At 45.9% G+C, this 23,494-nt stretch overlaps 2 pseudogenes; one reads left to right on the top strand and one right to left on the bottom strand.

Annotated features, from left to right (window-relative positions):
* Window positions 1–1,085: 1,085 nt before the first annotated feature.
* LOC131403382 (zinc finger protein 77-like) lies at window positions 1,086–20,725 on the top strand (annotated as a pseudogene).
* On the bottom strand, window positions 8,635–11,480 carry LOC131403324 (RWD domain-containing protein 4-like; annotated as a pseudogene).
* Window positions 20,726–23,494: the final 2,769 nt, after the last annotated feature.

The raw sequence follows: 23,494 nt of genomic DNA, 5'->3' as shown, positions 1-23,494 counted from the left end.
GAGCCAACTTTGGAGGACCATGGCCCGGGGAAGGGCCCTGAACAAGTGGAGTGTACAGAGCGGTTACAGACCATCAAACAGCATGTATCACATATGATTGCAATGTCCCTTTTACAGTAGCCACAAGATCACCCTGCCAGATTGTCCTGCCGGCATAGCTATTGATGGACACAGTGGGGAGCAGGTCTGCTGTCTCGATGGTTGTGGCTGGTGTCAGGTCTGTCGTCTCGAGCTGGGTGGTCACAGGATGATTGCAGCAACAAAATCGTAGCCTAGGGAGAAATGCTTATCCTTAAGGAAATGCCAATGTGGGGGGAAGTTGCATCCTTATCTTAAGGGCATTTACTTTTCTCTCTGGAACATGGTAAAGCAGACACACAATGCATGTTTGAAAGTGACAGACCCTGTTGGAAAAACAAACTCAGGCCGAATCAGTTTTACCCCAAATGGCTTCTTTATATGCTCCAATATACTCTCTTGCTTGCAATTTATTTATCACTGTGTCCCATGATTTTCAGTTCTTTGATCCCAAATTCAATGCCTCTCTGCCTCTCATTTGGACTCTGTAATTTCAAGTTAACAGGACTGACTAAAAACCTGATCTGACATGAATTTCCTTGGAGTGTAAAATGCACACCGGAGAATTCTAATATCTCACACTTGGCTGCGCATGGACTGGGGCCCGAGGATCCCACGTCCCACAGGGTCAAATGACCCAGAGAGCGCGGTGTTCTGACCTCAAACCCCCTAGGAGGCGGTGGGTAGGAGGGCGGGGTGTCCAGTGTCAGAGGTCACACAATCAAAACCCAGCCCGACTCAGTCTTGCATGTGATGACTTCACTATTGAGTGTCCGTTCTTCAAGGGCACACACCCACGGTGACTCCGCCCCGGAGGCCGACTTCTGACCCAGGAGCTCACCAGGCCGCCCGTTCCAGCTCCGGACGACGGGTGCTGCAGGGAAACTGAGTCAGGACTTCCCAGTCCAAGAGAGGGACGAGGAGGGCCGCGGAGCTGCAGGATGACTCCAGGTTGTCTCGCAGGTGCGGCTTCTGCTCCGAGCCCAGGACGCGAGCGGGCGGGTCTGTGTCCCATCAGGAATCCCACAACGAACAGCTGAGGCCAGGAACCCGCACTTCCGCCTGGCCCAGCCACGTGACCACCGCCATCCCCTGTCAGACACGCCTCCGGGGAGGTAACACTGTCCAATCAGGGGCTACGAGGGCGGGACCAGAGAGGAGCGGGGAGCGCTGGGGCGGCCAGGTCCTGCTCAATCAAGGGACAGAGGACGGTCTTGGGCAACAGTCCAATCAGGACCCGGTTATGTGCTGGAACAATGTCCAATCAGAGTGACTGCGAGCGTGAGTGCCTGAAATACCGTCCAATCAAGACGCAGGAACCCGGAGACCCGTCCAGTAAAACCTGGGGGCGGGCGCACTCGCATTCGCGTTGACGTCGCTCTCGTCCGGCCGCGTCCCCGCGCGTAATTGCCCCGTGCGCACTTGCCCCGCGCGGCCCCAGGTGTCCCGTCCCCGTCGCTCTCACCTGCCGGGGCCGCGGAGCCGCGAGGAGGACGCCCGGAGGGTCCGGAGCGGGCGGAGATGGTCATTGCGCGGGCCGGGCCGGGACGGGACCGGGAGTGGCTGGCTCGAACCGGCGGGAAGCGGCCGCGGCCCCGGGTCCCCCCCAAGCCCCCGCTCTCGGCCGCGGAGAGGGTCCCGGCTCTCGTCCCGGCCCCACGTGGAGTCCCAGGTTCCCCGTCCTCCCCGCGATTCCTTGGCCGGGCGGGGTCGGGGGGGTAGGGACGACCCCCGGCCGGGCGGTCAGGGCGGGGGCTCTGCAGTGGGGGAGGGGGCTCTGGCCGTAAGATCTGCAGGCGTCTCCAGAGTCGGGCGGAGTGTCTCTGTGCAGAGAGGAGCAGACACGACCAGGAGAAGCAGGCGTGATGTTGGGCTGGCAGGTCCCTGAGCCCAGCCTGTCCTGGGAGGGGCTGTGTGCTGACCAGGCTGAGGGCGGCCGCAGCTCAGGGGTCTGGGGGGAGAGAGGCTGAGCCAGTGGGGCCAACACGCATTCGTTCTGCTTGTCGGTGGGGACGAGCACTTCAGCTGGTTATTGATGAGACAGAGAATGGGGATTTGGGAGCGTCTGTGTCTGGCCTTGTCCCGGATAAACGGGAGGGGCCTCGGTGTGCGTCTTATCTAAGTCCTTTGGGGAAGTGGGGGAGGTTTCTTCAGGCGTGCAGGTTTCCAGAACACAAAAGGGTGGAGGAGGGGCTTCCACCTTCCCTGGATGTTTCCAGGAGCCCAGGGCTCAGGGAGGATTCCGCATCGTCACCTGACACCTGTGAGCTGCCCCCTCTGTGTCCCACCCAGCACGAATAGCTTTCTCTTAGTCCAGCCTCAGGTTCAGCAGGTGTGAAGTCACTGGATTCTTTTTGCCTCGTCTCTTTCCTGTAGTGGGGGTGTCAGTGTCTCAGGTCTCTGCCCTGTTCTGCTGACTCGTGTTATTCCGGGGCATTCCAGAGATGCGGCTGCGGAGAGTGTCTCAGTACAGAGAACGTCCTCTCTCCCAGGAGAATTGTGAGGAAAGTGCACGGGGTCCCGCTCCTTCATGCAGGTGGGGGGCGTCATGGGTTAAGGAGGTTCATAAAAATCACAGTGACTGTTCCATGCAGGGTGCAGAGTTTGTGACAGTGTGATCCTGTCCTGTTAATAGCTGTTCGTCAGAAATTAGTGCAAATTCTGTGAAATGTGACCTGTGAAACTGAGACGTGTTCAATCTGATTCCTTGATTTACAATTTTTTATCATGAGGACAGTAGTGAACCAGCATCTGTTTTCCAAAGGGATAGGCAGTTTGTAGTTATTTAAACCATAAAAGTGCCCCAAAATTCCCCTCCCCTGCTTTATGCTTGACACAGGGGGAAGCAGGATTCTGTGGGTTCTCATCCACACAGTGGGATGGGGTTTTTGTCCCATTTAAATGATCCTGGGGTCTTGGAGCAGGTGTATCTCCTGGGCTGGGGACAAGCTGCCCCTAAAGCTAATCCTGCCTGGGAGGTGAAGGAAGGGGCAATGGGGTCTTTCTGGACTTCACTCCTGCAGGTGACTCCACCCCCAGAACCACGGCAGAAGGAGCTGTTGGTGCTGAGAGCAGCCACAGAGCAGGGGCAGGGAGACCCCCCTGCAGAGGTGCTGGGGGCGGGGTGGGGCTGCCCTGGGGCTGTGTCCTGAGGGTTGGTTTTGCATCCTCCATAGAGTGGGTGGAGTGAAGTGTGGTGTGTGCAAACCGAGTGAGTCTGTGAAGGTCAGACTTGGGGAAGCTCCTTGGGTTCATCTGCTGCTGGAAGGGTTTATGGAGTGCGAGTTTATACGGGTCAGAACGTGATCTCTGAGCGTCTCCTCCCTGGGGAGAATTGAGGCCTGGAGGGGGGCGTTTCCACACTGAGGAGGGGGAGCAGGGTGTGTGCAGCTGCGGAGTTCAGTCCCCAAGGTTCTCAGGGTCCCCTCAGTCCTTCCCTGGGAGGGGCCACCCTGGCTCCCTCTCAGCAGGGGGCCGGGCCCCCAGCTCAGGGTCAGGTTCCACCTTGTGCCTTCGGGTGGCCGTGTGCGCTGTGGAGCGGGTGCTGGTCTGAGCGGGCTCACGCTGGGCTCATCTTCCCGTCTCCTGACGGACCTGCTGCCAGGTGGCCCCAGGGCGCTCGAGCACTCAGACTGCTGTCCCACTGTGTGAAGGTGTAAGGTTTGTGTCTTCTTGGTTGGTTGGTGGCGTCTCCCAGCTGCTCCCCCGGGGTGACCCGCTCCTGGTTCTTGGTGTTGCTCTCTGCAGCTTTACATCTGGGTCACCCGGGTGCCTCCTCCCTTCCAGTCTTGTGGGGCCTGGGTTGTCTCACGTTTATTTTTCCCTTTTGTCGGCAGTGCTGCTGCAGTCATTCTTGTGCGTGTCTCCAGGTGCAAATGGGTCACAAATATTTACATGTTGGAGAGTTAATTGTGGGCTTGTAAATTATGGATATGTTCCAATTTAGTAGGAAATGCGAATGGAGGAGTGTGTGAATCGAGTGTCTTACTGTCACACACGTGTGTTTATTCCACGTCATTTCCAGCACTTGGAGTAACTGAGTTTTGTCCATCTCGAGTGTGAAGCGGGATCTCCTGGGGTTTCACATTGGTTTGTACTGATTCCCATTGGCATTGAGCATTTCTTGTGAGGCATTTCATCTCCCTTCAGAGAGATTTCAGTCATGTCCTCCCCTCTAATTCATTTGTATGTTACTGATTTCTTATGTTTTCTTTCCATGGTCTGGACAGTCATCCTTTTTCATGTCTAGGTATTGCAAATATCTTCTCCCAGATCGTGGTTTATAATTTGTCTCTCTGTATTTTACACGTTGGTGGACTCTTACTTTAATAGACTTGAGTTTCTCTGTCTCTTCTTTATGTCATAATGGTGTTTTGTGTAACTTCTTCTCAGTGTTCTACTTTCATCTCTCACAGTTAAATCTATGGTGAGTTGGTTATTGTACATGAGGTTGATAAGAAAACTGATTCCTTATTCCCTTGTACATAACCAGTCATCACTACCCCACGTGTTAAAGTGTCACCATCTCTAGCGCTGCCCGGCACAGCCTGCTCTGGGGCAGATCCACCTGCCAACATCACGGGGGCCTGGTCCAGGTGGTGCTGTGGTTTAAAACGCTCTCATGTTTGTCAGGGAAAACCCCACGGACTTGTTTTATAGAAAATGACAGATATTCTTAGAAATTTGTTTTCCATTTCAGTTTTTAGTAGTTTTTCTGAAGTTCAAGGAAAAGAAAAACAAACACAAAACCCACCTGGTTGTAGATTTAATTCAGTTTTCTTAAACCTTTTGACCTGTTTGGCAAAGCTGACATCATGGTCTCCTTTCTGAGGACGTGTGCCGTCTCTCCGTTTATTTCATTCCATTGTGGTGTCCAAAGCAATAATGTTTCAGAGTTTTTCCATTAAATCCCTTTATATCCTTCATTAGACATGTTTAGAATTTGAAAATTTCTTGTAATAGCACATAGTTTTAAAAATCCATGTTAACAAAATCTGTTTTAAAAATTTACTGTTCAATTTGCTTGTTTTTAGTGATGTAAATACACTGAGATTTATTTTATGACAGTGCATCCTGGAAACTTACTAATAATCTGATTCTGTGGTTATCTTTGTATTTTGGTGAGGGAGTATGACATTATCACATAAACAATTGAGCTATGAATAAAGGCAAATTTTTTCTTCTGTTTGAATATTTTTTCCTGGCAAAATGAAAACATTATTTCCCTCTTTTAATGATTTTAAAAACTCTAGCATGTACTACAGTTCAGCTTTGGAAAGATTTCTGTGTCTATTATTATAAAGAGCTCAGAGTGCGATATAATTGCATGCTTGGGTCACAACCTCAGGAGCTTCCCAGATGGACACTGATATTGGCCCCAGGGTGGGGAGGACAGGGAGAGACCCAAGAAAGGCAGACTACTCCAGACTGTAGGCGGCAGTTTTAATGAGCAAGGAAACTCATGGAGGCTTTTCTTATGCAGCCAAAAGATTAGTAATTTTCTGCTCCCGGCCTCCAAATCTTAAAAGTTTATATAGAGACCTTAACTGGGTTCATTGACATACACAGTCCAGATGGTCTCAACACTGAATCTCTCTCTCAAGGCTGTGTTCCTGGGGCAGCTTCCGGGAGCTGGGAAGGCCAGGGGAACACACATTCCAAGCACAGAGGACGGGTGGGGAGCCTCAAATTTCCTGGGTTCAGCTCCAGGGTCAACCCCCCGTCTCGTCTTCTCGATGACCTCTGCCAACAGATACTTGAAAACACTCTCTGAAAAGAAACAAGACTTTAAATGTGGTTTTATGTTAAGCCATTTTGAAGACCTTAACTATGAAACAACTAAACACACAGAATAGAACATTAATAAGAATTTTTTGTTTTTCTGAGGAAGATCAGCCCTGAGCTAACATCTATTGGCAATCCTCCTGTTTTTTTTCCCTTTTTCTCCCCAAAGCCCCAGTAGATAGTTGTATGTCATAGTTGCACATCCTGCTAGTTGCTGTATGTGGGACGCGGCCTCAGCATGGCCGGAGAAGCGGTGCCTCGGTGCGCACCCGGGATCTGAACCCGGGCCGCCAGCAGCGGAGCACGCGCACTTAACCGCTAAACCACGGGGCCGGTCCTGATAAGAATTTCTTAAACTCGTTGTCCCCAACAATATTAAAATGACAAATTAAGGTGTCTTTTTACTCCCATCCTGGTGCATGCAGCAGAGAGCTGTGTTTAAAATAGGAACTAGCATTTCACCTCAAATGCATTGGGCAGGTTTGTTATATTCTCCTCTCCCACGTGCCATTGAGAGCGCTTATGACCACGCACATCTTATCCCCACCAAGAGACAAGTGTAAGCAGATATCTGTTTACTCAAGGAGAACAGTCATCTTTGAAAAATACAGGAACTACAAAGAGGATTTCATATACAGTTCCAATATTGGTATTTAAATTTCTCTGAAACAGTTTCTGCTTCAGGAAGAAAGAGACAAGATGAAGACTTGCTTTCAGATGGGAAGTCCATTAACATGGATCATGCAGTGGAATAACTGTTCCCTTGGTATTTTGCTCCATTGGGATGAGAGTTTGAAATGGACTTTCATATACCTTGATGAGTAAGTGAAGAGTTAATATATTGACGTATGTGAGGAAGCCATTTGGTTTAAAACTACTTTGGCCTGACCTTGTTTTTCGGAATGGCCTAACATGGCCTGTCCAGCATGTGCTGAATATCTGCTTTAAACATTGACAATGTCCCACAGCAGAGAATGCTACCTTTAAAGGTAGGGATGTGTGCCTCCCCCATCAGCATTTCTTTAGAGATTACCATTTCTTCCTGGAAACTAAGGGTCCAACTGACCTATGGTGTACATCTTGTGACCTCTGATCTGCAGTGCTAGCAAAACATCTTGTGACAAGAGTAAAAAGAGATATTCCTGTTATAGTTGTTGGATTTTTTGTTTTTTGTGAGGAAGATTGGCCCTGAGCTAACATCTGTCGCCAATCATCCTCTTTTTGCTGAAGAAGACTGGCCGTGGGCTAACATCCATGCCCATCTTCCTCTACTTTATATGGGACGCTGCCACAGCATGGCCTGCCAAGCGGTGTCTCAGTGTGCGCCTGGGATCCAAACCAGCGAACCCCAGGCCACCGCAGCAGACTGCGTGCACTTAACTGCTTGCGCTGCCGGGCCGGCCCAAGGATCTTTCTTGTTCAAAACAGCATATAACCACGCTGGACACCTTGCTTCTTCCGAGCGTTTCCTTCCCTGGTGGAGGGTGCTTCTCCCGACTATATAGTCCTCAGATTGGCTCATATGATAAACTCACCCCAGTTTTGATTTATAGAATGATCATTATTTGCATCAGTAACCTTTAAAAATGTATAACATCCACTAGAATAAGATCTTACGAATTAACACTGATTCTTTATTATTCCTCATTTGCCGATTCTCAGAGCACAGCAGGCTTCATAAAGTGTACTGAAGGTGACATGATCCCTTTTCACGAGGGCAGGTTTGTGAAGATAATTTAATACAACCACATCCCTTCGTGAACTGTCAGCTTACAACATTTTTTACCTAAGAAACATACCCCCAAATTGTGTTTTATAAAAAGCCTCCTCTCTACCAGGAAAGTCATGAAGGATTTTGAACCCGGTTTACGTTTTAAAGGATTTTCTTTCCTCATCTCCAGGTCTGAGCACAGTTCATCACCTTTAGAGCCATTTGTGTTGAAGCCTTGTGAGATAATAGAAAATACATATCATTGTCTGCCCCCAACTCCTGACAGGGGTCCTGTCATGCTTTGGAATTTCCAGGGGATAGGAGTGTGTTTTGTTCTAATGAGGTGACTCTGGGTGGGCTCCAGGATCAGGTCTCATCACTGGAAAGATGAAGCCGTGATTAGAAGCTTAGAATTTTCAGCCCTGCCCTCATTCTCGTTAGAGGGGAGAAGGGCTGAAAATGAAGTTAATGATCGATCTTCCTCCTATGTGATGAAGTCTCTCTAAGAATCCCAATAGTGCAGCGTTTGGAGAGCTTCCTGGTTGGTGAACAGGTGGAGGTGTGAGGAGGGTGGCCTGCCCAGAGAGGGCATGGAAGCTCTGCCCCTTCCCGCACACCTGGCCCTACTCATCTCTTCTACCTGGATGTTCATCTGTTTGCTCTATCACTTCCTTTAATAAACTGCTGAACATAAGTAATGTTTCCCTGCATTCTGTGAGCCACTCTAGTGAATTAATCAGAGTCAAGGAGGGGTTGTTGGAACCTCTGATCTGTAGCCCGTTGGTTAGAAGCACAACTGACAACCTGGCTGCACAACTGTTCTCTGAAGTCTGTGTGTTTGGGGGGTACGAGGGCAGTCTTGTGGGCCTGAGCCTTACCTGTGGGATCCGACGTTGTCTCCAGGTACATGGTGTCAGAACTGAGTTAACATGGAGGACACCCAGCTGGTGTTGTAGAGAATTTCTTGGTCTGGAGAAACCCCCACCACACACTGGTGACCAGAAGTGTCAGAAGTGAAGTGTTCACTGTGAAGGTACAGGAGACACACACAGGGAAGAAACTCACGTGGGAAGAGCTGGGTAGTTGACAACACAGACGATGAGAAACCATAGGTTTCCTTTACGAGTCTTCACCACATCAGCCCAGCCCATCCTCCAGGAGGATCTCCTTGCTCATCTGTTTTATCTGTCAGCTCACGATTCTGTGCTTCTGAAAGTTGTTCTTTGCTGTTTTTCTCTTGCTTGATGGGGTCATGTTAGGAGTTTCAACTGAGATGATGTTGCTCATGGAAGTCGCAGGATTAGTGGGATGATTCTTTGGGAACTGTCCGTGGCAGATTCAGACAATACCTAGGTCGTGGGGGTTCCAAGATGAACCGCTGTGCTTCCTGGAACCTGGCTGACATGCTCTGTGTTACAGCTGCACGTGGAGGTGGGGTCTGGGGCTGTGTTTCTGTCCAGGAAATCTACTAACCAGGCTTTGGGATCACCATTTTCACCCCATATTGAAAGGAATCTGGACTGAATTCCCAGAAACTTCCCTCTCCTTTAGAAATAGAATGTAACGCTTCTAGTCCATCTCCTGGTCCTTGCTGGCACTTATCACAGCCTTGACGATTGTTGGCCACAAGTGGGGTGCCTGGGAGAGTGGGGAGAAGCAGACTCAATGGTATCCTGAAATATCATTTTCTTCTTGTCACGGTATATAGAACAGAAATTGATTTTCAGATATTATACTTTTCACTGCACCCTTGCTAAGCCAGTTGAAAGTTTTAATAATGTGTCTTTAGGATTTGTGGATTTCTAAATGCTAAATTTTTTCATCTACTAATCACGAAATGTAGTGTTTTCCCTTTATAAAGCTTTTACCAATGTCTTGTTTCCCGTGGCTGCACTGGCTCGGCCTTCACGTGGGTAGAATTGTACATATTTGTGTCCTCACCTCCTTGTTCCTGATCCCAGAGGGACAGTGTCCATATTTCACGTTAAATAGGAAGTTGGCCGTAGTTTTCTTTAGACACCATTTTTTTCTGGCTACGTGTGTTCCCTTCTGGTCTGTCAGTGTGTTGTCATTAATGAACACTGAGAAGAGACAGGCGTGTCTTCAGTAGGTGTGGACGGGAAGCCTGTGGTTTCTGTGTCTTTTTTCCATAATGGGACAAATTATACTCATTAAAGAATCAATATTTCATCCATCTTGCCTTTCTGGAATAAAGTGTACTTGGTTTTGACTCATTATGCTGTTTATGCATTTATGTGTTAGATTTCCTTTTAAAAAGCTTTCTACCTTTGTATTTATGAAAGTTGTCTTTGAATATCTTTTGACTCCTCTGTTTTTCATGTTAGTAACACTCTGAAATTTCTTTCTACAATTCGGAGTCACCAACTTTTGAATATTTAGTACCTGGTCTGTGAACCCTATGAGATTTACATTTAGAGTGTGGGGATACTTGAATCTACTGATTTTGTTTCTTTAATGAGCACAGACATTCTCCAATATTCTGTTCACTGAATCATCTCAGGTATGTTTCCTGATGTCTGTACATTTGTCCCATTGTGTCTAATCTAAAATATTTTCTCCCACAAATGGTTTGTAATAGCTCCTCAATCTGCTTAATCTCCGAAACATCAGTAATTTTGTTACTTTTCCACACTTCATTTGCTGAATTCTATTGTTTTTGGATAAAATTTCTATTAGTTGAAGAAGGATTTATTTTTCTCTTGTCTGAATCTATTTTTAAACAGCTTTAATTGAGATATATTTTACGTACCATAAAGTTTACCTGTTTAAAGTATAAAATTCAGGGGTAGTTAGTATATTTACAGAATTGTGCAACTATCCCCATGTTCTAATTTTAGAATATTTTTATCACCCCATAAAGAAAACTCATGTCTACTGGCTGGCTGGCTGCCCTCCAGTCCACCCCCTCCCTTAGTTCTAGACAATTTATTAATCTACTTCTGTGTCTGTAGATTGGCGTATTCTGTACAATTCATATACTTGAGATCCTGCTTCGTGTGGTCTTTTCTGAAGCTGGTTCCTGTTCTCCAGGTTCAATTCTTTTGTGCCGTGGACCAGGACTTCATTCCTCTCATTGCCCAATCACTCTCCGTTGTTTGAATATTTCACATTTGGCTTATCCAGATGACTTGATGGACTTTTGAGTTGTTTACAGGCTTCATCTATTATGAATCACGCTGCTGTGAATAGCTCTGTGTTCATCATTGAGGACCCGGCCAGACTGTCTTCCAAAGTGGCTGCACCATTTACATTCCTGTCAGCAACGTGTGAGGGTTCCAGCTTCCTCACGTCCCGCCAGCACTTGTTTGTCCATCTTATAGCCGTCCTCGAGGGTGTGATGAGGGTCTGCTTGTAGTTTTGGTTTGCATTTCCCTGGTGACTGATGTTTAGCATCTTTTTATGTGCTTATTGGCCACTTGTATTTCTTTTTTTCCCCAGGGAAAGATTTGCCATGAGCTAATATCTGTTGCCAATCTTCCTCTTTTTCTTTTTTTCCTCCCCAAAGCCCCAGTGCATGGTTGTATATCCTAGTTGTAAGTCCTTCTAGTATTTCCTTGCGAGCCGCCACCACAGTATGGCCACTGACAGGTGGGTGGTGTGGTTCCATGACTGAGAAATGAACCTGGGCCGCTGAAGCAGTGAGAGGGCTGAACTTGAACCACTAGGCCATCAGGGCTGGCTCTGGCCATTTGTATTTCTTTAGAGAAATGTCTACTCACATTCTCTGCCCAGTATTTAATTGTGTTATTCTTCTTTATATTGTCTTTCACTTTCTAATGTTGTCATACGAGTTTTTTAAATATAGTGAGAATACAAGTCTCCTATTGGATGTGTGCTTGGCAAACCCTAGTTACTCCCCAAGGTGAGGTAGCCTGACCTTCTTCATAGCTGATGTAGTTGTTACTTTTTCTTTAGATATTTTAGTACATAGTTTTTGTTTAAACAGTCTATGATTTTTGTTAGTAACTGTTTGCTCTTTATTTCATGGCTGTGTTTTCATTTCATATTGCACTAAAAATATTAATTAGGTATGTTTATTTCTCTCTGTTAAAGTCAGGTTTGGCTCTATTGCCTTCAGATCCTTCAATGACTCTTCTTTGTGGGGCCATATTCATTGAATTTCTGGTACTTGGTTCTTATTTGACAGCCCTGAAGCTTGACACATTCTCTTCTCTTACCCATCAGGTGTGCCAGGCCTGGGGCCCTGGCCCACACCTATGCCCACAGGGTCCACCTCATCCTGGGAGGGGGTCGTGTGTCTGCCTTTGTCAGATGTGAGGAGATTAGACCAGGGTCTTCAACCCTGTTGCCTCCAAGGGGAGATAATTCAGCTCAAGCAGCATTGGAAATGTCAGTGTTCACAACATCCTGACGTTCTGGTTCCAGTTCTTGGAGCTGAAAAGGACCTAACTTTTGATCAATCCAAGTATCAATTTCCATGTTCTCTGAAAGATGATTTCATTTTTCAGTCTCTACCTCACTCTCTACTCTCAGGAAAAATAATTCTTATAATCACGCATGTATGAGTTTATAACAATTGTTGTGGTTGCACTTTGCTTCAAATTCTAAGCACTTACCATCACTGAGCATACTGCTTTTGATTTGCTTGTTTATTGTGATTTCCCACGAGAGTGTGAGCTCAAGAGTTGTAGTAATTCAGTAATTCACACACTCGGGTGAAGATGGGGCCTGGCTGAAATAGAGTATATGGGCTGTTTCAGGACTTGGTGGTCTTTGAGGACGTGGCTATGAACTTCACCCTGGAGGAGTGGGCTTTGCTGGATGCTGCTCAGAGGAAGCTCTACAGAGATGTGATGCTGGAGACCTGCAGGACCCTGGCCTCAGTGGGTGAGGACGGCTTCATGCCTTCACTCAGTCTTTTAGAGAACAAATATTTCTTTTTTTTTAAATTTTATTTATTTATTTATTTTTTCCCCAAAGCCCCAGTAGGTAGTTGTATGTCATAGTTGCACATCCTTCTAGTTGCTTTATGTGAGATGTGGCCCCAGCATGGCCGGAGAAGCGGTACATCAGTGTACGTCCGAGATCCAACCCGGGCCGCCAGCAGCAGAGTGCGCGCACTTAACCACTAAGCCACGAGGCCGGCCCATAGGGAACAAATGTTTCTTACAATTATTTTTTCTTATTATGGCCAAGGAATGGGAATATGTTGAACAAAAGAGAGACACTGTCCAAGCCTTCATGGAACCACCTAGAGTCAAATAGCTTTCCCATGAAAACAACGTTTCATGTATTAAGCAGATTTTTTATTACTCTTGAACGAAAGTTACCCTAATTGTTTTCTTTTTGCAGAGGAAAATTCACCCTGGGCTAACACCTGTTTCCACCTTTCATTTTTTTTTGCTTGAGAAAGATTAGCGCTGAGCTAACATCTGTGCCAAACTTCCTCTAATTTATATGTGGGTCACCACGACAGCATGGCTGATGAGTGGTTTAGGTCTGCACCAGGGATCCAAACCTGCAAACCTGGGCTGTTGCAGCAGAGCACATCGAACTTAACCACTATGCCACAGGGCTGGCCCCAAAAGTCTGCCTAATTTTATAAATGTGAGCATAGTCTCCACTGCCACCTTGGGGCAGTGAGAGCAACTTTATGGTTTCTACCCCTGTGACAGTTACACTGTGGTTAATACACAGTTGACGTGGTAATTTTGCTGAAATTAACCCCACACTTATCCATCATCACTGGTCTTGAAGACTAAAGTATGGGCCCATTTCATGGAATGTTTGTTCCGCTCATCCTCCCTCATGGTGAGCTCTTCTCCATGAGCAGTCAGCAGCTGCACAAACCATCAATATGAAAAGAAATCCACATACAGTCGATTTTCTTTCCTTTATCCCACCATTTCTTTCCCAAGAAAATTAAATTATGCTACCAATTGTTGCAGATTGTTGCACTCAAGTTAAAACCAGTGGATTAAGACCTCAGCAGGATATATTGGAGAATAACATACCCAGTGAAGAGAAAATAGTAAGATTCATAAGATGTGATTTTCTGTCTGTTTTTGGAGAAAACCAGACGTTTCATAACATTGGAGATCAGCACCAAAACCAAGAGAGGCATGTGAGGTGAGTGGCATTCCCACAGGAGGAAGGGGGTCTCAGCAGAGTGTTAGACTCACTTGAAATTAAAGAAAAGGTAGAACCTATTCAAACAATTGTGTCCTCAGAGAACTTTTGCTCGACAATATTTTCATAAATGTGATGTAGATATTGACGTTCTAAAACATAATTCAATTGGAAACAATGATTGGAAAACAGTATATGTAATAAACACTGAAAGTTAAGCCTACACTTGAGCTCTCAGCCAGAGCATTAATCTTTTCCATTTTGTACCAATGCAGACAGTGCCAAAAACATTCCTTTTCACTGAAAATGGCAAATACATAGTCAAAATAATCATTAACAACCATCAATAAATCTTTAATAAAGAAATCACTTATAATCATTAATCCCTAATGGTGTGCTTCATATTTTGAACAGAAGTCATTCGGTGGAGAGTCTCTGTGAAAGGAATGAAGGTGATCTCTGTGGAGAAACTCTGGACCAGAGTAGAAACCTTCCTGTGCATCAGAGGTGTCGGACGGGACTGAAACCCAGTGAATGCACAAAGTGTGGAAAAGCCTTCATGGGTTGTTCTCCCCTTAAATATCAGCAAAGATCTCACAGTGGACACAAACCTCATCCACGTGAGGAATGTGGGCAGCCCTGCAGTAGTGTCTTAGGCCCAAGTACTCATCTGGAAACAGGCATTGTAGAGAAACCCTATAAATATCAGGATAATGGGAAACCATCTAAGAGAAACGTAAAGAGTCTCCATAGTAAAAAATCTTTTGAGTGTCAGGAATGTGCAAAAGTTTACACTTGTGCATCATCCTTACAGGAACTTGAGATGGGTCACCATGCACAGACAATCCACGTGTGTAAAGTATGTGGGAAATCCCTTATGTATGAGTACTACCTTACATGACACATGAGAATACACACTGGAGAGAAACCCTATGAATGTCAGGAGTGTGGGAAAGCCTTCAGTTACTCTGCATCCCTGCAAGGACACATGAGGATGCACACTGGAGACAAACCCTACGTGTGTAAGCAGTGTGGCAAAGCTTGCAGTTATCGTGCATCCCTGCGAGGACACTTGACAACACACATAGAGAGAAGCCTCATGTCTGTGAGCAATGTGGGAAAGCCTTCGGTCATCCTGATAGCTTTAGAAGACATGTGAAATCACACAGTGGAGTGACACCCTATGAATGTAAGGAGTGTGGTAAAGCCTTCAGTAGTTCCTCTTCCCTCCGAGAACATGTGAGAACGCACGCTGGGGAGAGACCATATGAGTGTCAGGACTGTGGGAAAACCTTCACATATCACTCCTCACTTTGGGGACATATGTGGATACACAGTGGGGAGAAGCCCTATGAATGTTAGCAGTGTGGGAAAGCCTTCAGGTGTCTCAGACACCTTCAAGTGCATCTGAGAACACACACAGGGGAGAGACCCTATGGATGTCAGCAATGTGGGAAAACTTTCAAAATGTCTCAAAATTTTCAAATGCACATGAGAATGCACAGTGTTGTGAAACCCTGTGAATGTAAGGAACGTGGGACAGCCTTCAGATGTTCCTCATCACTTCAAATACATGAGAGAACTCACAGTGAAGAGAAACCCTATGAATGTAAGGGGTGTGGCAAAGCCTTCAGGGATTCCACATCCCTGCAAGTACACATGAGGCAGCACAATGGGGAGAGACCCTATGAGTGTCAACACTGTGGGAAAGCCTTCACTCGTCACTCCTCCCTTCAAGTCTTTTAGAGAACCCACAGTGGGGAGAGACCCTATAAGTGTCAGCAATGTGGCAAAGCCTTCACTAGTCATTTCTCCCTTTATCTACATGCCAAAACCCACAGTGGAGAGAAACTCTGTGAATGTCAGGAATGTGGAAAAGCCTTCAGTTTTTACTCCTCCCTCCAGGAGCACATGAGAACGCACACTGGAGAGAAGCCCCATGAGTGTAAGCATTGTGGCAAAGCTTTCGGTTATCGCGCATCCCTGCGAGGACACATGAGAATGCACACTAGAGAGAAACTTCATGTCTGTGAGCAATGTGGGAAAGCCTTCAGTCATTCCAGTAGCTTTAAAAGACACGTGAAATCACACAGTGGAGTGAAACTGTAAGAATGTACAGAGTGCGGGAAAGCCTACAGTTGTTCCTCATCTGTTCACGAACATGTGAAAATGCACGGTGAAGAGAAAGTATGAATGTAAGGAGTGTTGCAAAGCTTTCAGTTGTTCCTCTTCCCTCTGAGAACCTGAAAGAACGCACACTAGGGAGAGACCGTATGAGTGTCAGCACTGTGGGAAAGCCTTCACCACTCACTCCTCCCTTCGAGGACATGTGAGGATATACACTGGGGAGAAGCCCTATGAATGTCAGCAGTGTGGGAAAGACTTCATATAACCCACAAACCTTCAGATACACGTGAGAATATGCACAAAGGAGAGACCCTATGGATGTCGGCACTGTGGGAAAGCCTTCAGCTGTCACTTCTCCCTTTAAGTACATGCCAGAACCCACGGTGGAGAGAGACCGTATGATTGTCAGCAGTATGGGAAAGCTTTCAGGCAGCTTCAACATTTTCAACATCATCTGAGAACCCACAGTGGGCAGACACCATATAAATGTCAGTACTGTGGGAAAGTGTACACATATGTTGCATCCATGTGAGACCATGGGAGAACAGACACTGGAGGGTAAAAATCTGAGCCCAGGGACTGAGGGAAAGCCTTCATTCTTCTTAAAACCTTGTTGTAAATGCACGCAAACATACTGGAGAGATAGCTTATGAATAGCATGATTGTGGGAAAAGCTCCCAGTGGAGCACTTCACTTATTTTCTTCATGAAAACTCAGGGCAGGACAGAAATCTTTTAACTGTTATAAATGTGGTTTTTCCTTTGTAAGTGTCTCATCCTTAGTATGAATCCTCAGTGTATTGATTTCTAGTTCATCTTGTCAGTATGAATGCTGAAGATAATAAATATCCTTCTATATCCCCATCATCTGTACTACATTAGATTTTATTATCTTGGACTTTAAATATTTGTACAGTTGTATCACATTTGTCTCATTTATATTACAACATCTTTTGGCCCCTGTAGTGATAAGTGGTTTTCGTGTTTTCGTGTGCAGTTTGATGTAATTTTATTTATTTATTTTTTAAATTTTATTTATTTTTTCCCCCAAAGCCCCAGTAGATAGTTGTATGTCATAGCTGCACATCCTTCTAGTTGCTGCATGTGGGACGCGGCCTCAGCATGGCCGGAGAAGCTGTGCATCGGTGCGCACCTGGGATCCGAACCCAGGCCGCCAGCAGCAAAGCACGCACACTTAACCGCTAAGCCACGGGGCCGGCCCTGATGTAATTTTGGATGAACAATTTTTGATTCTTACTTTCCATTATGTTCCCATGTGATCATGATATGAGACCTTTATTGTTGGAATTTATGTTCTGGGCCACTGGTGCAGATACTAGAATTTTCTGACTCAATGTCTCTTCTATATTCTTTGTTATTGAAAGATATTGATTCCACATTTGTATTAGTGGATATCACATCTGTGTTTCTCACAGAAATTAGTAATTGTGGAAAGATCTTGGAAGAGGACAGTCCTGTCTGATTATATTCATAATTTTATCTGTGGTTATTGTCCTTGATGTTGGCTGGAAGTGCACATGATGCATTGAGTTCAGAAGAGAGAGCTGTGCCATCAAGCTGAGAGCCGGTGTCCAGATGCTTCTACTGAATTGTCCTGTCAGCTTGGGTGAGGGGGGAAACCATGTATCCCAGAGTCTTTCTGTTGGTGGTTCTGAGGTAAAGGTCATGAGCAGAGGAAGGTGCATGAGGTTTGGAAAGGAGAAGAGAGGAAGCCATGACTCTCAAATCTTCTGTCCTGTCAGGAGACAGGGGTGCATGGGAACCCGGTGGTCCTGCGTCACAGCACTTTTCTGACTTTAGGCTCTGCCCATCTGGAGCATCCCCAACCAAACCCCATGTTTGACTTGAGTTCTCTCTCAGGCAGCAGATTCCACAGACTCTCCCACAGGCTCCCCCATTATGGGCCCTCTTTGGTTTTCAGGTTCACACAGTTCTGTGCATTTTCCTGCAGCTCTGGTGTCCATCAGGCCACTTCTTCAGGCTGTCACACTCAGTGATCGTCTCATCCTGGGCCCTCTCCATCTCCAAGGCTTCTCCTAATCACATGAACTGTGTAGGGAGCATCTTGTTCTCTAGTAGTGGACCTGTTTCCTGCCCCCACCCTGACAGGTTTAACGTTAAAGCCAGAAATGGAGGAAACTTCCTTCCCTGGTTGCATTGTTGAGAGGCTGCACTGATCCTATGTTTATAGTTTCTGGATACTTCCATGACTGAAATCATGTGAACGTACATGGCAATTTATGTGAGTTTTCTCCTACTTCTGAGTGCTCTCTGAATGATCAACCCTGTATATTTAATTAGTTTTCATTTTTTGTGTGATTACCCAGTGTTTACTTCTTTCATTTTTTTGTGTCATTCAAAACAATGTACATTTTTTCTCAAACTTCGTTCTCTACATCCTTCTAAAGCTCATTATCTAGGTTGTCAAATCTGTTCTATGCTTACAAGTGTTACTATGTTTTGTTAACTGAGAGGATATGTTAAACTATCAGATTCTGGAGGATTAACTTATTCCTGTAATTATGTCAACTTTTCCATATATACTCTGGGGAATAGTACTCAATATATATACCTTTTGATATTATTCTTTCTGCTGCGTTTTTCTTAACTTTCTTTGCAGCTACTAACTTATTTTTGTTGAAATGTCTTATTCATTCCTAATAATGAAAACCTAAGTATTGCTTATGTCGGTGGTCTCCATCCTGAGATCACCAGGAGTTCTGCTTCTGCAGATCGACAGTGTGGGAGGCAGAACTGGACGTATATCTTCCCTAGTTGTCTGTGGACAAGTAGGACAAACAGTGTTCCTGGTGGTGGGAGCACTTAGTTGTGGTGGGAATGAGTTAGGAGACAGAGCTCCAGTTTATAGACATAACTGCCTTGAGTAAACTCTACCAATTTCTGGAAATGCTGCTTCAAAATGATAGCTCTTAGTGGTTTAATGGAAAATCAATACCATGATAGAGACATCTTCTTTATCTTTTTGTTGGCACTAATTGCGCTGAGTATCCACAGGACTTTCTCCCTATGACGGGTAGTAATAGATTGCTGATGCTCCTGCCCAGGGATGTTCTCTGTGTTATTTCCACTGGATGATGCTCATGGTCCTGTTGCTCTGCCCCCGTTGACACAGGTCAGTTTCTCTCTCTGTGTCAGATGGCCTCCAGGGATGCTTCTCTGACCCTGGGCATGGTTATATTGTTATAGTTTGGGTGGACCTGGCTGGGGCTTCATGTCTCAGAGAATGTGTAAGGTGACTGGTCCCCCAGGGACTTGAGAGACAAAATAGTCAGTAAAGATGTCTGTACAGCCTTTCCAGAAATGATGCCTGTGCCTAAGCGATTCCAACCATTGTCAGAATGGACTTTTCTGTCCAGTGTCATCAACTCACAGTCAATGTGACCAGTGTTTATGGGGACCCCAACACACTGATGAGGCTCAGTACAGCTGCACTGACCTGTACCCGCATGCAAGGTGTGGACCACAACCACACTGTGCAGTTTCCCCACCAGTGGAAAGAGCCTATAGTTGACATTTTCCATGAGTCTCTTGCTTTTCCATATCAGAACCATGAGATTCCTGATTTGAAACATTTTCTACGAATAGTTATCCTTCTAGATACCCAGAGGGTGTTTTCCTTGTGAAGTTATGGTTTTGTTGTTTCAGTGCTCACAGAATGCTCACAGTGGGGATGCCCACTGAATGCTGTTTGGACGCTGTGACTCTGCACCTGTTCTGTGTGCTTTTAAGGGATGACCAGTCGTGTGGGGCCACAGAGGGGGTACAGGGAGGCTCAGGGGACACATTATACTCAAGTCCTAGAGAGACAGTCACTGCAGCCCAAGAAGGGGTGACACTAGGGGAGTACCAAGGGAGCAGGCGTGACCAAGCAGGTGGGGAGCAGAGAGCATGGGGATCTGTGGGCGAGTGCCTGTAGGGCCTACATTAGTGTGGAGAGTGTTTGTTTTGAGCCTAGAGTGCATGGCTATGGGGGATGCTCAACATTTAGCACCAGACGATGAGTATGGACTCTGAGGAAGATAGGCTTCATTTGAATCCATGATCCTGTGTGTAGGTTCCTTCCTAGCTGTGGCCTCTGGTAAATCACCTACATTCATAGCCTTAGGTAACTGAGGAGGAACTAGATTTTATATGGTTATTTAGTCACTTTATGGAAAATATTTAAAATAGTGCCCTACACATAATGAGAAATATGTCAGTGTCTGTGTAGTGAATGAGAATGGCAAAGGCAGCCTCAGACACTGGGAAGCTGGCCTGGTACTCACTGCTGGGCTGTGGCTTCCTCACGTCAGGAGAAACAATTTCACCAGCTCTGTCATCAGACGAGGCAAATCCGTGACTGCAACGGGTCAAGACAAAAGAAAGAGCACGATATAATCATGTCCATAAAAAGGCGGCAAATGGAACAGAATCCAAACCACACAAATGAGCAAACATTCCGTGCTTCTTGTTTTAGCTGCACTCTGTTCTTTCTGCTTTCTAGATAAGAACTCTTAAGATCTCCAATCATAAAATTGTGTTTACCTCCTGACAGCATCTAATCCAGAGTAAAGGAACACTGGGACACTCAGGTCATCTCACACAAGACTGTTTGATATATTCTGTGTCCAAATATGTCTTGATGTCCTGTGTGTCATCATATGTCCCTCTTACTGACACACCTACAGTCCTGCAGAGCTGTGAGCATCCCCAGTGCTCGCAGTCAGTACACCCCACTCTCTTTGACTACAGATATGATCCTGGTGGTCTCTGGCTAGAGAGCATTGGCACAATAATTATTTTACTCTTGTTAACGAATTATGTTATTTTAATGACAAAAGTTTTATGTATATATGAATAAGAAATTTACCTGAGGGGCCGGCCCTGTGGCACAAGTGGTTAAGAGCGTGCACTCTGCTGCAGAGGCCCAGGGTTCACCAGTTCGGATCCCAGGTGCGCACTGACGCACTGCTTGTCAGGCCATGCTGTGGCGGCGTCCCATATAAAGTGGAGGAAGATGGGCATGGATGTTGGCCCAGGGCCAGTCTTCCTCAGCAAAAAGAGGAGGATTGGCAGATGTTAGCTCAGGGCCCATGTTCCTCACAGAAAAAAAAAAAAAAAAAAGAAATTTACCTGAAAGAAAAAACTTCTAACTCATATGTACCTGGTATTATGGACTAAGAATGCATAAGATTATTGACTAAGAATTCCCTGAAATTGAGGAAATTTCAAGGCTTATTTGACAACCCATAAATGCAAAGGGATATTTTAACATAACCCTTCAGCCAATGAAAAGTAGAAAGTAACATTTGTTAATACACAACTGAGTTGAAGACACTGTTAATAGGACTTTTCTGGGAAACAGGTATAGAATCTTCTGTTTGAGTAAACAAATGTTTTAATCACACATAACTATAATTGAACACAAGAAGGCTTGCATTCTGCTCTAAGTGAGAGGAAACTCCCACAATCTGCCCGAGGTATGAGGGAGGTGCTTTCTTCTCACGTGGAAGGACATAACAGTGCAGCCACTCAACAGTGCACAGAGAAACAAAGTCTCCTGTATTTGGCCGCACTGTTGTATCCACTGTGGAATCAGGATCCCTGATCTTCTCAAATTATTAAGAGAATGGGTGTTAACTATAGAAATGAGATCTCATACAAATATGGTAAGATCCAGAGGAGACAGGAGTCACAGCATCAGAGAAGATCAGCCACCAGGACAGCCTCCATCAGGGGCCTGGAGGACACACTGGGGCTTGCTGCACACCCAGACCTGTGGGCTTCTGACCACAGAGTCTGATCCATGATGATCATGGAGCTCATGTGTGGAAGCCAGGACCTCTAAGAAAATGGACGGGAAAAGCTGGTGTTTTGTTTGGGCACATACTTGATTGACTGGACCAGTGATCAGAAAAATAAGCTGCGAGCTGTTGCCCAACAAGCCCCTGTGCACTGGTCCATCTGTGTGGTGGCTCCAAACCCTGAGAGTAATGGCTGCTCCACTTGGACTTTCCCAGTGTCATGTGAGCTAGGCTACTGCTGAATTCTAACCTGGAATCATAAAGACAGGGAATCTGGAAATGTACCTTCCAGCCTTATCAATATTGAAATAACAGCATTCTGCAGAACCTCATCTATCTGTGGATGTCATTGACCTTTCAACTCACTTGGGAAAATGCAGCCCAGTGAGTGGATGAGAAGGATATGGATGTGGAGATTTTATATATGGATCTGGAGATATATAACTGGTTCCAGGGAATAATAGAACAGTAGGATAAGTATTTTACATAACACTGGAAGTTAGTACCTAAATTCAGTATAAAATGTATACAAGTACATGCACGCACATATACTGGGTTCAGTATTGTATCCGCAAGTTTCATGTCCACCTGGAACCTCAGAATATGACCTTATTTGGAAATAAGGTCTTTGCAGATGTAATCAAGGTGAGGTCATAGTGGATTAGATTAGGTCCTAATCCAGTGATGGCTATCCTTATAAAAAGAGGGAAATTTGGACACAGAGGCCTGCACAGAAGAGAGACATGTCTTCACTGTGTAAAGACAGAAGCAGAGATTGGCACAATCTGTCTACAATTAAGGAATGCAAAGGATTGTTGGCAACCACCAGAAGCTGTGAGAGTGGCTGGAACAGATGCCCCTTCAGAACCTCCAGGAGGAACCAACCCTGCTGACATCTTGATTTCAGAACGCCAGCCTCCTGAACCATCAGGGAATAACTTTCTGTGGCTTCAGCCACCCAGTCTGTGGTACTTGTTATGGCAGCTGGAGAAGACCAGTACAGGTCCTGAGGAGGGCGTGGGCCTTGGATATCAGGAGGGCAGGCAGAGGCCAGTGTGCCTGGAACAGAGAGGGGAGCAGCAACAGCACGGGGGGCAGGTGGGCACATCGTGTCGTGATGGCTGCCCTGCCATGGTAGACTGACCTGGCTGTGACTCAGAGCCTAAAAGTGACCTGATGAGGCAGCTTCACAAGATCCCTCTGTGCTTTGAGCACAGACACTAGGGTGATGCTGTCCGTCAAGGTGGGGGTCAGACTGGGTTGGTAGTAGTGGCTATGATGTGCCACGTTGGAGCCTGGATATAATTTCAAGTTAGAGCCATGAGAATTTCCTGGTGGCTTGAGGTGGGGTGAGAGGAAGAGTCAAGGTTGATTCCATTATTTTGTACAGAAAAAACCGCAATGAGGGACTTGACATCAATTGAGAAGGGGGTCGTCACACATGGAGAAGGATTTTGTCAGAGCGTGAGAAGATCCACTTGGAGAATGTTGAGATGGAGATGGGACGAGGACAAGCTAAAACCGAAGGGAAACGTGTAAGAATGTTACTCGACAGATAAGTGGTTACCAGAGGGGAAGGGGGTTGGGGGGTGGATGAAGGGGTAAAGGGGTACATATGTATGGTGATGAATTAAAAGTTAGACTTGGTGGTGAGCACGATGCAGTCTATACAGAAACTGATAAATAATAATGTAGACCTGAAATTATACAATGTTATAGATTGTTATGACCTCAATAAAATAATGGGAAAAAATGTTACTAGATTTAAAAATTTAAAAACATTTAGAAAGGTTAAATAAAATGGAGTCACTTTTGTCAAGGGTTTTTAAATAGAGCTGGGCGGCCGTGAAGGAAGCGTG

The sequence above is a fragment of the Diceros bicornis genome, unplaced genomic scaffold, assembly GCF_020826845.1.
Source record: "Diceros bicornis minor isolate mBicDic1 unplaced genomic scaffold, mDicBic1.mat.cur scaffold_67_ctg1, whole genome shotgun sequence".
Lineage (NCBI taxonomy): Eukaryota > Metazoa > Chordata > Mammalia > Perissodactyla > Rhinocerotidae > Diceros > Diceros bicornis.
This window is presented reverse-complemented; position numbering and strand designations above follow the sequence as displayed.